The following is a 14580-nucleotide window of genomic DNA, read 5'->3' as shown; positions in this document are numbered from 1 at the left end:
ATTACAGTGGGAAAGGGAGTATTTTGAATGTACATTCAAAACACTCCGTAGCGAGCGCGGCGTCCGCGCCAGGTATGCGGTTCAGCAGTTTGCATGAGAAATTTTATTTAGTCTAGACAATGACCCTGAGAGGTAGGCAGCATGATCTTCCTGGTCTAGAGGAGGAAACTGAGTCTCAGTGAGGCTTATGTGCCCCGCTCACCATGACACACAGCCAGTAGCTGAGTCTGGATTAGAGTTCTGGGTCGTATCCCCCCTTAGAGTCTCTTTCCCCTGTTCCCTGTGGATATTCTCTCTGCTGATGATCTGTCCCCACGAACCAGCTCAGGGACCTCCAAGTGTCCCCAGACTTACTGTCATTTTCTGTGGTGCTACTTTTCCCAGAAGCTCTAGAATGTCTCCCTGCAGGGCACCGGCAGAGGGTTAGCAATGACGACCTTGTCTCAGCAGGCCCCAGATAGGGTGACTGCAGGGTCTTCCCCCAACAGAGCTTGCCAGGAACACTGAGGGTGGGTTTATAAATTCTGCTGGCTACTCAGCCACCTACCACTTCCAGGGACTGGGAGTGGGGAGACGACAGGGTCATGTTCTGGGTGTTTGAGGCCAGTAGGAGGAAGGGCCCATCGTGCAGGCACCAGAAATTGGGAGAGCCCCTGCAGGACCAGGTGCCTCATTTCTAGCTCTGCTCTCAGCACATGGCTTAGAAGATGGGTACCTCTCCAGCCACACAGGAAAACCACCTCCCTCATCCATCTCTGGAGGATGAGGGACAACAATGGGAGGTGGCATGGGAGACCCAGAGCCCGTACTTGGGAATCAGGCAGATAGGAGTTCAACCCCTGTCACGCACGTATCCTATCACATATCAGTGGTATGATTTTGGCAAGTAGTTTCCCCATTCTGGGCCTGAGTTTTCCCATCTATAAAAATGAGGATAATATGGCTCACTTCACAGATGATGCCTGTGGACAGACATTGCATAAGTGACATCCACTAATAGGCGTGGAGAATTAAGTTCAAGCCAGGGCCCCTGACATGGCCCTCCTGGAATCCCGATTCCATCTTTGGAGAACAGGACTGGGAAGGAGAGGTGGATGTTTGGGGACATTAGTAATAGGGTGGACCATCAGGGGGGTCCCGAGCTATGGGCAGTCAGTGGGCGGAGGCTGGCTGACCACCTGGTAAGGATGCTTTGAAGGGCTGCTTCACAGGCAGGGAGGGGGACGGGATGGCTTCAGAAATCCCACTCTGTCTTTACAGTCCTGCCCCACCTGAATTACCTCTGTTCTTCCCTGACTCTTAGATGGAAAAGCAGCCTCTGAATGTCAACGTCCACTCAAATGATGTAGACTGGATTGAACTGAGGATTAGAACCCCCCAGCTCAAGCTCCAGAATATAGTTGTGTCCATAGTCTTGGCAAAGACTCTGAATAGTGATGCTGAGGACCAACCGACAGAACAGACCAGAAGGAGCTGGGGAGGACCTGGCAGTGACTGGAAACAAGTTCTTCCAGGTCAGCGTAAGAGCCATGTACTGAACCTGTCATGTCCCAACATAGGGCCAGGGCCTGGGGGCCCTGAGATGGTACAACAGAGTCCTTGCCATGGACCAGTGGGACACAGACATTTTTGGCAGGTCAAGGTGGTAAGGCTGAATCAGAAGTAGATCTGGAAGTTGATGGGAGCCAGGGGAGGGACCAGCCCAGAGGGCACGACCCCTGAGATGGTCTTACAAGACAAATAGGTTAGAAAGAGTGATGGCAGAGAAAGATAAGTAAGGTATTCTTGTAGAGGGAAGAAAGGAGAAAAAGGAAACAAAAGTATGACCCATAATCCTTGTTGTTCACCATAATACTCTGGGACTCAGCCCAATGCCTGGCAATAGTAGGTGCACAATAGACATTTGTCCAACGAATAATGAAGCTAATGCTACCTACTGCTTATTAATTTAACTTACACAACAGCTCTATGAGGCAGACATTATCATTGCCCTCACTTCACAGATGGGAAATAGAGGCACAGTGAGACTAAGTAAGCTGCTCAAGGTCAAGTGACTTGAATAAGTTGATACATGGCAGAGCCGGGGCTCAAACGGAAGGATCCCGGATGCAAAGCCATGCTCTGAACCCCTCCACTAGAGTGGCCCTACTGTGCTCCCCTCCTGCTGGGCAGTATCCTGTGAGCAGGAACCACAAATAGGGGTGGGCTAATGTGCTCGGGCTGCCTTACCAAAGTCCCACAGCCTGAGTGGCTTAAATGACAGAAATTTATCTTCATATTATTCTGGAGATTGGAAGTCTGAGGTCAGGGTGTAGGCAGGGTTGGCTTCTTCCAAGGCCTCTTCCCTTGGCTTGTAAAATGACTGTGTTCTCTCCATGTCTTCGCATGGTCTCCCATCTGTGCTGGTCTGTGTCCAAATTTCCTCTTCTTACATGGACACCGGTTGTATTGGATTAGAGCCCACACCAAGGATCTCATTTTCACTTTATTACCTCTTTAAAGACCCTATCTTCAAGTACAGTCACATCCTGAGGCGCTGGGTAGTTAGGATTTCAACATATAAATTTGCTGGTGGGAGGAATACAATTTAGCCCATAACAAGGGGGTTCAGGGAATAGGTGGGAGACGAAGCTAGAGGGATGGGTAGAGTCAAATCCTGCTGGGTCTTTGCATGGAAAGGACACATCTGGATAACATCTGGAGGCACAGGTGAAGGTGGATGTGGCGGGATAATGAATCTGTAACAGACCCTCCCCACTCTTCTCTACACAGATGACTCCACTGGGACAAAAGTCTCCTCTGGGTGCCCACTTTGCAGCTGAAAAAAAAAAAAAAAACTGAAGTTGGTGATAATGGTACAGCATCATTTGCTTTGGCCCAGGATACATGGATGGTTTGTTTTTAACTGTAACACATGCACATCTCGAAGTCCAGTAGGCTTAACTGAACACTGTAAAATGAACCAAACCATCTCTAACAAACTAAATTGATAAATGGTGATGTTAAACTAGAAGGCATCACTAATTACAAAGCAGGGAGAGCAGCCATTGAAAACCACAGTTCTCTCAAGTCCACCCTGCTGATTCACTGATAACAGGGCATCCTTCTCTGGAAATGGGGGATTGACACACTCTGCATGAGCATGTGCACAGTAGGAGCTGTGCAATGCTGTCAAGTGCGTGAGGCACCCAGATCTCTTAAAAGAAAGACAACTCTCAGCTCTGAGTTGATGGTCACTTTTAATAACTCACTGAGTTGGTTAGTAATAAGTAGATCTTAATGTGATGTCAAAACAAAAGCTCACAGAATCCTGAGCCGTTTGCCTTTCCAGCCTTTGCCTGGAAAAAGGGAAGAAAAGACCTGCATTATGAGTTTGTTCATGGCCACCAAGTAACCCTAATTAGCCCCTAGGGAGCTACAGACAGCCCCACGAAAATCCCCGTGGAACAGAAGTATCTCAGAGCCACCACACCTGGCCTACAGCCCAGGACTAACATAATACAGGTTCTGATACAAACAGAACATATTTAAATGTATTAAATGCACCCTTGGTGAGAGATGCACACATTTTCCAAATCCATATTTAAAATCTCAAAGAAATTGAATGGCAACCTTCAACAATTCATATGCCAGCAGAAAAAGTTCTGGACAGGGAGACAGAAGACCCAAGTACCATTTATCTGTCCAGTCCCAGCTCAGCCACAAATCAGCTATAGAGATTTATTATCTTACCTATAAATGTACTCATTTATATAGAGTGTGGCTATGGTTCTTTAAGGTCTGTGGTCCTATAGAATATCTTCTGTTACGTGTATTGCTTCTTTTCCAGTTCATTTCCTGTATTAATTATCTACTGCTATGTAACAAATTATCCCCAATTGTACAGGCTTAGAATAGCACACTTTAGGTCACAGGTTCTGCGGATCAGGAATCCAGGGCTCCTTAGATGGATCCTCTGGCTGAGGATGTCAACTGGGGCTGTGGTGTCATCCTAAGGCTCAGCAGGGGATGGATCTGTGTCTGAGCTTGTGCCAGTGGTCATTGGCATGATTCAGTTTCTCCAGGCTTTTGAACCAGGGACCTCAGTTTCTCATGAGCTGTTATCCCAGCTTCCCCCCACCCAATTCCTTGCCATGTAGGCCTCTCCATAGGGCAGCTCACAATATGTCAGCTGGCTTCATCAGAGTGAGCAAGGGAAGGGCCAGAGAGAGTGCCAGCAAGTCAGAAGTCATAGTCTTTTAGAGTCTAATCTCAGAAGTGACATCCCATCACTGTTGACTGTTCGGTTCATTGGAAGCCAGTCACCAGGCCCTGCCCACACTCAAGGGGAGGAAGTTACATGGGGGGTGTGAAGGCAGGAGATGGGGGTCACTGGGAACTACTTTGAAGCAGCCTACCTCCCCTCTCCACCATTCTCTGTGCCTTCCTAGGGCAACTGAGACCACAGTTCCCCTCTTGGACTTTTATAAGGTGTTCCATTAAAAAGGGATTGAGGGGTGCCTGGGTGGTGCAGTTGCCTAAGCATCTGACTCTTGGTTTTGGCTCAGGTCATGATCTCAGAGTGGTGAGACTGAGCCCTGTTTCCTGCTCTGCTCTCAGCGGGGAGTCTGCTTGAGATTTCTCCCTCTCTCTCTCCATCTGCCCCTCCCGCTCATTCACTCACTCTCTCTCAAATAAATAAATAAATCTTAAAAAAACAACAACAACAACAACAACAACAACAGGGCACCTTGGTGGCTCAGCTGGTTTGGTGGTCGACATTTGGTTTTGGCTCCAGTGATGATCTCAGGGTTGTGGGATCGAGCCCTGCATCAGGCTCCATGCTCAGCACAGAGTCCACTTGTCCCTCTTTCTCCACCTCTGCCCCTCTCCTCTCTCCCTCTCACAAATAAATAAATAAAATCTTAAAAAAAAAAGTATTGAGAAGTAGGAGTGGTAACTTAGAAGAAGATGGGGTTGATGCACCAGGAGTATGATAAGGGGGACACTGACAACAGATGTGGCCCCATTACCATTAATGGGGTTTCTTTAGCCAATTGCCCCCTAGCTGCATCTTAATACTTTGGAAAAGACTTGGGAGAAAAGGCAGTGTCTAAGGCACGTGAAATTCAAGCCTTTCTCGTGCCCCAAGACCTCTTGGCCCCCAGTCCTCTAACTCCAAGTGTCGGGAGTGCTGGAGCCTGACGGGACCTACCAGAGCAAAGCATGGCATTTAATCTATTCTCTTGAGCTCAGTGGATATTATCACCTTCCAGAAGAGAAAAGAAAACAAAAAGCCAAACCCTCTTTAAGAGGGTTAATGGAGAACTATCTCCATTCCATAAGAATGTCACTTTCTAGCTGTGGTGAGTTAAGGAAAAGTTCGATGCTTTGTGGAATGTGGAAGGACAAGATGGTACATTTCTCAAGGTCTTGCCTCTCATCTTGCCTTGGCCAAGTGCAGGAAGGAGTCAGGAACTTGGAGCATAGAGAGCCATATGCAGGGGGATGTCCCAGTGCTACCTGACAAATGCAAATGTTTAGTGTGGGTTAAACTATGCCACGTGGTCTGATTTCATGAATGGGGTTTCACCCCTCTGTTGCCCCAAATGGCAGGGCAAAGGTAGGCCAGGGCTGGAATTAGTGGGCATCTAGAGGAGGGGGCCCAATTTATGGAGACCCTCACTGTCAGAAGTGCAGGACGACCCCAGTCCTGGTCCTGGAGTAGACTAATTGGTCGTGTGATTGCTGGTCAATGTCAGCCTCTTCGTGGGCATTTCATGTCTGGTTTTGTTCACCGCTATGTTTGCAGGGCTCCCTATGGACCCTGGCACTTATTGGTGGGATGAATGAATGAGTAAGTCATTGACTCAATCAATAAACTCCACTGGGGAAGGTTCCATTTATCTGTCAAGACCCAGCTCAAAGGCTCTTCCTCTCTGAAACTTTGCCCATTGCCGGCCAGCAAGTGGCCACTTCTTGGGTTCGCATCACATCTCAAATCCCTCATCCCAACCCCCTCCATCTTGTACCCATCCTACCTGCTGTAGGATGGTGCTTAGAAGCTTGGGCTCCAGAGCTGGGCTGCCGGTTCACGTCCTCACTCCATCTCATGAGCTCTGGGACCCTGGCCAATTAATTAGCTTAACTTCTCTGCACCTCAGTTTTCCCATCTGTAAATTGAGGCCAATAATAGTTGTGTTGTAAAGATTAAAGACATGAATACATGCGAAGCACTTAGGATGATGCCAGACACAAAGTAAGTGCTCAGTAAGTGCTGGCTGTTCCCTGCATCCACTCACTTATCACCCTGCACTGTAATCATCTACTAACTTGGACTGTGAACTTGTCAAGGGCAAGGACTTCGAGCATCCTGTCTCCTGGCACACAGTGGGCTGTATATCCTGATTCACTTGGTGGGCCATCTTGCCTCAGGGGGATGGAGCACAGCCTTGAACTCTGAGACGAGCCTATGACCTTCTACCTCCCCACTGCCATTCTCCAGCACTCTGGCATGGTACAGACCCCTCGCTTGGTCCCTGGAGACTTGCGGAGGGCTCTGGGCCCCACATTCGTCCCTCCCAGCCCCTCATTAATCTTGATTAGGAAGTCCTTGCCCTACAGTTAATTTTCTTGTAGATGCATATCAGTCATGTAGCAGGGAACCTCTCCCGAGCTAATGAGGAATCATAGTCTTGCCATGTTATTACTTAGGTAATTAGTACAGACTTCCTTGGTGGCGGTGGGTGGGGAGAAGGTCAGGGAGGTATTGGGGGAAAGGGAGAAAGTTGGAGTCTCCAGGGGACTGGGGGGCATGGGTGGCGAGTCTCCCAGGAGGTGGGGGAGACGCTGGGCTCCCGGCCTCTCCCGGAGTTCAGGCCAGGGCAGAGAGGATGTGTCCCCACCTTGAGCTCAGTGCCCCAGGTGGGGGTGTCCCCACACCATCCCCATCCCACACTGGCCAGGTTGTGAGAACGTCTGGTGTGCAGATCTAATGCCCCAGTGGGAAAGCAGAGGCCAGCCACGGGGGGTGGGTGGGGGATCCTGAGGGCCCGGGGTGACCATTTCACGGTGAGCAAGGGGGCCTGCCACGCCCGGCTGGGAGACCAGGGAGCCAGAGCAGAGGAGGGGCTTGGCGCAGCAGCTGCCTTGTCTGGGCATTTTGTTCTTCTGCTCAAGATTCAAATTCTAAAAAGGGGCTGGGCACCCTGCCTCCCTCCCCCAACCCCACGGAAGTGGAACTAGGCTCCTTGTGACTGCCACAGACTGCCATATTACAGAAGGCTTAACTCCTCCAAAGAGAGAGGGGCCCTGCTAGGTAGGGAGAGTTACTCTGACCAGACAGGGAACATGCTCTCTCTGCCTCTCTGGTGAGCGAGTTTTCCTCTTCTTCTTTTTTTAAGATTTTATTTATTTATTTGACAGAGAGAGACACAGCGAGAGAGGGAACACAAGCAGGGGGAGTGGGAGAGGGAGAAGCAGGCTCTCCGCTGAGCAGGGAGCCCGACGTGGGGCTCGATCCCAGGACCCTGGGATTATGACCTGAGCCGAAGGCAGACACTTAACGACTGAGCCACCCAGGCGCCCCTCAAGTTTTCTCTCTATTCAGCAAAGATGGATGAGGCGCCCACAAGATGCTGGCATCTTAGGCTGCACTTGAGGCGCCAAGCGGGGAGATCAGAGAAAGCCCCGTGCATCTCCCAGGCATGGCTCACTCTGGAGGGCATACTGGTCACACGGCCCCACCAGAGACGGAAAGAGGCCTGCAGTTTGGGGGTTGTGACATCCAGGACAGTTTCAAATGCCAGTGGCCTGAGGACCAGAAAGCAGCACAGAGCAGCAGGTCAGACAGGCCTTGGCTACCGGCCACCTGCCGTGGCAGCTACATCTCTGGGCCTCGGCTTCTTCACCCGCAGGCGGGCTGTGTAATGACCAAGTAGGACGATGTGTGTAGTGTATACCAGAGGCCTGGCACGTCCTGGTGCCCGGGACTTGCAGGACCCAGAAGAGATCCAAGGAGTAAATTTGAGGCCCTATCAGGAAACAATGCAGAAGATCTGGCTTCAAGGAGTAAACACAAGGAAAGACTAGAAAGTGCAGCCAGAGGCAGGATGGGGTAAGAGTTCCGGAAGGTCCTTTTGCCTGGAGGGCAGGGGGTGCATTGGTTGACTTAAAGGTGCGTGCGGAGCGAGTCGGGAGAACCATCTTTCCAGCTAGATGGCAGTGCCGCAAGGTGAGGAGTGTGCCTCCTCCCAAAACCAGGTGTTGTCTAGGGAAGGGATTGGGGCCTCCCTTGTCCGTATGCGGTTTTGAACAGCAAGACTCTGGAGCCAGGTGTTTCCGTTGGAATCTTTCTCTCTCTTTCTTTCTTTCTTTCTTTCTTTCTTTCTTTCTTTCTTTCTTTCTTTCTTTCTTTCTTTCTTTCTTTCTTTCTTCCTTCCTTCCTTCCTTCCTTCCTTCCTTCCTTTCTTTTTCTTTCTTTCTTTCTTTCTTTCTTTCTTTCTTTCTTTCTTTCTTTCTTTTTCTTTCTTTCTTTCTCTCTCTCTCTCTCTCTTTCTTTCTTTTCCTTCCTTCCTTCCTTCCTTCCTTCCTTCCTTCCTTCCTTCCTTCCTTCCAGCACATGAGTGATAGCAGGGAGGGGCAGAGGAGAGGGAGAGAGAGAGAATCTTAAGCAGGCTCCATGCTCAGTGTGGAGCCCAATGCAGGGCTTGATCCCAGGACCCTGAGCCAAAATCAAGAGTCAGATGCTCAACCGACTGAGCTGCCCAGGCGCCCGTTGAATCCTTTTTCTGACACTTCTTAGCTGTGTGGCCTTAGCTAAGTTACTTAGCCTCTCTGAGCTTCAGTTGCCATATCTGTAAAATGGGGATAATAGCACCTACACCATGAGGTGCATGCATGTAAAGCCCACATTAAGGGTTTAATAAGTGTTCACTAGTGTCTCAGTCATCAGTTGCTGCATCACAAACTACCCCAGAAACAGCAACATGTACTGTCTCAGAAGAATGGGGGGTCAGGTGTGGCTTAGCAGGTCCTCTGGCCCCACGTGTCTCCCAGGTTGCAATTGGCAGAGGTCTGGTCGGGCAGAGCCTGGGGCCTCTCCCCAGGTCACTCCCGCAATGGCTGCAGGGTTTGGATCCTCCCGGAGTCCCTGAGGAGCTGCCATTGCGCTGTGGGCCTCCCTGAGCTCCTCACCGCGGGGGCCTCTCCACAGGGCTGCTCCCAGCATGGTGGCTGGCTTCATTACAGCGAGCAAGGCAGGGGCCAGAGAGAGGGCCAAGTCAGAAGTCACTGTCTTTTGGAGCCTAATCTCAGAAGTGACTTCCCATCACTGTTGCCTTTGGGTTCGCTAGAAGCCAGTCACCAGGCCCCGTCCGCGCTCAAGGGGAGATGGTGCTGGTGTGGACCCCAGGAGGCAGTCACCACTCGGGGGTCACACCCAGACGGGGCGCTGCCTGTGGGAAAGGGCCCAGAGGGGAGATCTTGGTCTCTTCCTTCACTACTGCATCCCCAGCACCCAGAAAAATGCCAGGCGCAAACTTCATCCCCTGTCTCAGAGGGGGTCCCTCTGTCCCCCCAGGCAGGATTCTGTGGCCTGGAGCCCAGAAGACCCCCCACAGGAGAGCCCTCCCCCACCCCATGCAGAAGGGCCTCTGGTTGCATGGCGGCGTCTCGCTCTGACCTCCCACTCTGGGGGGAGACAAGTTCCATCCAGAAGGAGATGTGCGAAAATTGGATTTGCTGCCAGGGTCAAGCTCTATCCCAGCTGTCACCTGCTTTTGAAACAGAGAGTGTGTCTCCAAGGGACACCTCTCGCTCGGGCCCTCCCCACTGGAAGGAGAGCCCCCCGCCACGTCTGCGGCCCCTCACCCTGGCCTGGCCACCTTGTTTCTCTGTGGCCCTGGCCGTGGCCCCTTCCTTCCCACTTTGCACATAGCAGCCAGAAAGGCCTTTCGAAATCGCAGATCAGACCCCACCATTCTCCTGCTCAGAGTCTGCCCCTGCCAGGCCCTGTCACTCTGAGATAAAATCCCAACGCCCACTGTCCCCAGCCCTGTACCTCCCAAAGCTCATTTCCTAGGATGTGCCCGGGGCACTGTCTGCTCATTCCTGGAACACCATGGAGCTCTTCCTCCCTCAAGGCTTTCCTCCAGGGGTACCCTCCCCTTTCTGCAGTGCTGGCTCCTTGTGATCCTTCTTATCCAGCTTAATTCCTCTTCTAGGAAGCCCTCCCTGACTGCACTATGCTCCCATTATCACCATTCACACCCTCTTGTTTCTTTATGTCCTGGTACAGATTACAACCTATTATCATTTTGGTTTAGTTGCCAGCTTGTTCATTGTTTGCCCCTTGACATCAGCTCTGAGAGGGCTGAGAGGATACCTGATTGGTCATGGCTTTACCCCCTGGGCCCAGCATGCTCTGGGATAAATGAATTCCTCTACCCGGAGGATTGCAACACCATCTCAACCTCCGTCCTGCCTGCAACCCACCCCACACATGGCCACCGGATGAATCGAGGTAAAGCTGAACTCTGAGCACACAACCTTCAACGTCGGTCGCCCCAGGTGCCCACCAGTGTCTGGTACACTTGGCCCACCAGGGTCAAGGCTGGGCCCAGCCAACCATTTCCTAACGTTCCCACACACATGCTCCAGGCTCGGTCCAAAGGAGTACCCCCTGCCCTTTCCTGTGTCTGGGCGTAGGCTAGGATGTTCCCTCCACCTGGAAATGCTTTCTCATCTTTGGAGGCAGATGTGTGTACTCATCTGGGCTCAAGCCACCTCCCCGGGGAAGGCGTCCTGGCCACCTCTGTGGGCGCAGAGGGAAGATGTTGGGGTTGGGGATCAGGTCTGGATCCGTGTCCCTGTTCTGCCTCTTGCCAGTGTGTGACCTTGGGCAAGTCAGCCCACATATCTGAACCCGTTCAAGGGGAACAGTCCTGGCTGTAGAATTTGCTGAAGGAATTGCGGTATCAGAAAGTGCCTGCCCCAAAGTAGGTGCAGGATGGATGTGGGGGGCCCTTTCCAGGTTTGCTGGTAATGTGGACGCTCCCTCACACTCAGTTCTTCCCGTGGTGCCCTTGGGGGTGGACTTGTCTTCCTCCATCCCCAACGGACTAGGAGCCACATCTGGGCAGGACTGTACACCTTCTCCCTCTCCATTCTCTCACTCTGGGATTTGCGTGCACAAAGTAGGGTCCACGGACAGTTTGTGGAAAATTCTTGACCTTTCCTCTTCTTTGGATACTCCACCTTCATAGAGTAAAGCAACTTGATGCAATCGTACGCTTGTTCATTCTCTCATTCACTGAGCTTCCATCAAGCCAACGTGAGAACCACATTTCACCCCGCTGTGGAACTTGCTTTCTAGAATTTTGGAACTTCTGCCATTCATTTGGTCAACAAACATCCGCCTGCTATGTTATGTGCGTATAGTGAGCCCAGTAGAGTCTCTAGCTTCCAAGATGTTGTTAGCAGTTGCCAGGGACACCTGGGTCCCTAGGTGTCCCTCTTCCCTGTAGCTCCAAGTTCTCTGGGCACTGTGAGACTCAGGACTCACACAGGCAGAGGCTATGAAATCAGCCGTGATCCCCTACAGCCAGTCTGGGTGTCGGGTGCTCCCTGCCTCCCAGTCTTCTGCGTGCATTCCAGCCTCTCTGACCAGGCTCCCCACCTTCAGAGGTTGCTGGGGGTGCCGGGTGGACCATCCCATGGGGCCACCTTCCTTAAAGAGGAGCCAGAGAATGATCCAGCAATTCCACTTCCGGGTATATATCCCAAAGAACTGAAAACAAAGTCTTGAACGGATACTCTAGGTCATAACAAGATATCCAGAATAGCCAGAAGGTGGAAAAAAACCCAGGACCCTCCAACAGATGAATGCATGAACGAAAGAGGGTTGATCCACACAATCGGACATTATTCAGCCTTAAAAAAGCAAGGAAATTGTGACACATCCACAATATGGATGAACTTGAGGGCATTATGCTAAGGCATTAAGAGGGTCACCAAAAGACAAATGCTGTATGATTCCACTTACACGAAGTACTTAGCGCAGTCAAATCTGTAGTGGCAGGAAGTGGAATGTGGGACCCCAGGGGCTGCAGGGAGGGAGGAGAGGGAATTGTTTAAGGGGTACAGAGTTTCAGTTTTACAAGATGAAAAAATTCTTGACATCTGTTGCACAAGCATGTGAATGTACTTAACATTACTTAACAAATGGGTGGCCAATTTTATGTTATGTGTACTTTACCACAATTAAAAAAAAATTTTTTTTTTTAAAGAGAGCTAGAGGGGAGCAGAGAATCCCTCCTAGGAGAGGACACCTGGGCAGGTAGGAATGTCCCTGTGGGATCTGCCCTTGGCCTCTGAGCCCCACCTCCTCCGGAAAGTCCTCCAGCTTTCACCCCTACTCCCACCTGACTGGCTGACCTTCTCTTCTTTCTCGGTAGCCTGAGAGTGGATGCACCTCCTTTCCCCTTGGCGGTCCTTAACACTGCTGACTAAGGTTGCTGCCTCCAGCTTTCCTGAAAACAGAAATAAATTAGAAAGGAAATAAAGCGAGAAAAATCAAACTGGAAAGAACAGGTTTCTGATCCAGCAATGGCCAAGCCGCTTCTCCGGACTCAGAGTCCTGCTGGGTTCCACAAGGGCCACCCTCTGACAGTCTCACTTAATTCTTCATTTACAAATCAGCATGGCTTTTCTTATCAGTAAGCCATGCCTGGTTGTTCCCGGGTATCCTTCTTACTGCCATGGCTCCCCTCATTCCGCAGACCACCCCCTGCCTCGGAGGTGGGCCTCTACCTTCCCTGTGGCGCCTGGGGCTCTCCCTACTGGCACACTGCTGTTGGTGGCCCTGGGCAGCCTCCTTATCCAACCCAACCTGGCCTCTGTACCCTTAAACTTGATACTTGCCCTCGTGGGCTTCGCCTCCGCTGGACCTTCAAAATACAGTCGGCAGGGGGCACCTGGGTGGCTCAGTCAGTTGAGCGTCTGACTCTTGATTTCGGCTCAGGTCATGATCTCAGGGTCCTGGGATCAAACCCCACATTGGGCTCGCTGCTCAGGGTGAGTCTGCTTGAGAGTCTCTCTCCCTCTCCCTCTGCCCCTCCCCATGCTCACGCGTTCTCTCTCTCTCTCTCTCTCTCAAATAAATAAATAAATCTTTAAAAACAAAAACAAAATACAGTCAGGGAAGGTTTCCTCATCAGCTGCTAAGCCTCCCTACCCAGGGGGCCAGGGCTCGGGGAGCCCTCTGGGGAGAGAAAGACAACAGGTGCCCAGCCCTGGACCCTTTGCCCTCTGGCCAAGGGATGGCCTAGCCCCTGAGAAGCGAGCAGCCTGCTTCCCCTCTGGATCTTCCATGCTGCGATGTGAGTTCTAGAGACGAAGAGGCCAGAGCTCAGCATCCTTTGACCTCCCCTTCCCCCCTCCCAACCCCTAAAAGCCTTCTTCTTCCCCCAGGGCACATCCCCACCAAAGCCTTCGGTTTCTCTCTCTGACTCTGGGGGCCATCCTCTCTCTGGTGATCAAATCCAGACCAGGTTTCACGGCCTCACACTGGCTGGGAGGTCCCGGCCTCACGGGCACCCTTCCGGACTACACGCCTGCTCTTCGCCCAGGGTCCCCATGGCGAGGCTGTTCTGAGGGCCACACCACAGGCTGCCACGGCCCCCGGCCCATCTCTAGTGGCAGGTGGTTGACCCAGAGACCACAATGCCCTGTGGCCACACTGACCTGCGTTCATGCTCGGCTTCCCAGCTCCCTCACTGACTTCCTGACACGGTGCACATGTTCCTTAACTTCTCTGACTCCAGCCTCCTCGTCAGCGAATGGGAGTAGCGACGGCCCCACCCGCCACGGCGTTGCTGTCCAGTTCAAACGCAATAATATGTGTAGTTCAAACGCAATAATATGTGTAGTCCAAACGCAATAATACGTGTAACGTCGCCAGGCCTGGAGCAGGAGGGCAGGCAGTGTCCCCTCCTTCCTCCTCTCCACGATGGGCAGGGCCGCCTGGAGCTCCCCGGCCTGCACTGTCTGCATTACCCGACCCCCGTCTTGTACTTCCCCTCACTGCTGCAAATCAACGGCTGGGGAGGAATAATGATAAGCCTCTTACGGTTGTATACTACAGTTGTCAGAGGCCATTTCCAGTTCTTCATCATATTTGTTCTTTTATAAAGACCTGGGAGGCTGACAGGGGAGGCATGTTAACCCCATTCTATAGATGTAGGCACCGAGCCCCAGAGGACGGAAAGGACTCGTCCAAGGTCGCGCAGCCGGGAAGTGGCAGAGTTAAGGTGGAAACCCAGAGCCGGCCTTTTCTTCTTCTTCTTCTTCTTCTTCCTTTTGTTGTTCTGGAAAGTTTGCCAAGGCACCACCCTGTTCTAGGAGCTGATGAGAGCAGCTGCCTCTCCAGGGAGAGCAGAGCCAGTGGTGCTGGGGGGTGAGGGAGGGGTGGGGGCATGGCCTTTGAAACCTGGCAGGGCCCGGGCCCAGGTCGAACTAATTGCCATGCTCCCTCACACTCACATTGAGCCCTGCCTTCCACAGAGGCCCTAAAGTGCTTCTGAGCTCCTCGTACATATTTAT

This window comes from Eumetopias jubatus, unplaced genomic scaffold, assembly GCF_037043125.1.
Source record: "Eumetopias jubatus isolate StellerSeaLion01/CBP00866 unplaced genomic scaffold, mEumJub1_p1.0 scaffold_4, whole genome shotgun sequence".
Taxonomy (NCBI): Eukaryota; Metazoa; Chordata; class Mammalia; order Carnivora; family Otariidae; genus Eumetopias; species Eumetopias jubatus.
This window is presented reverse-complemented; position numbering follows the sequence as displayed.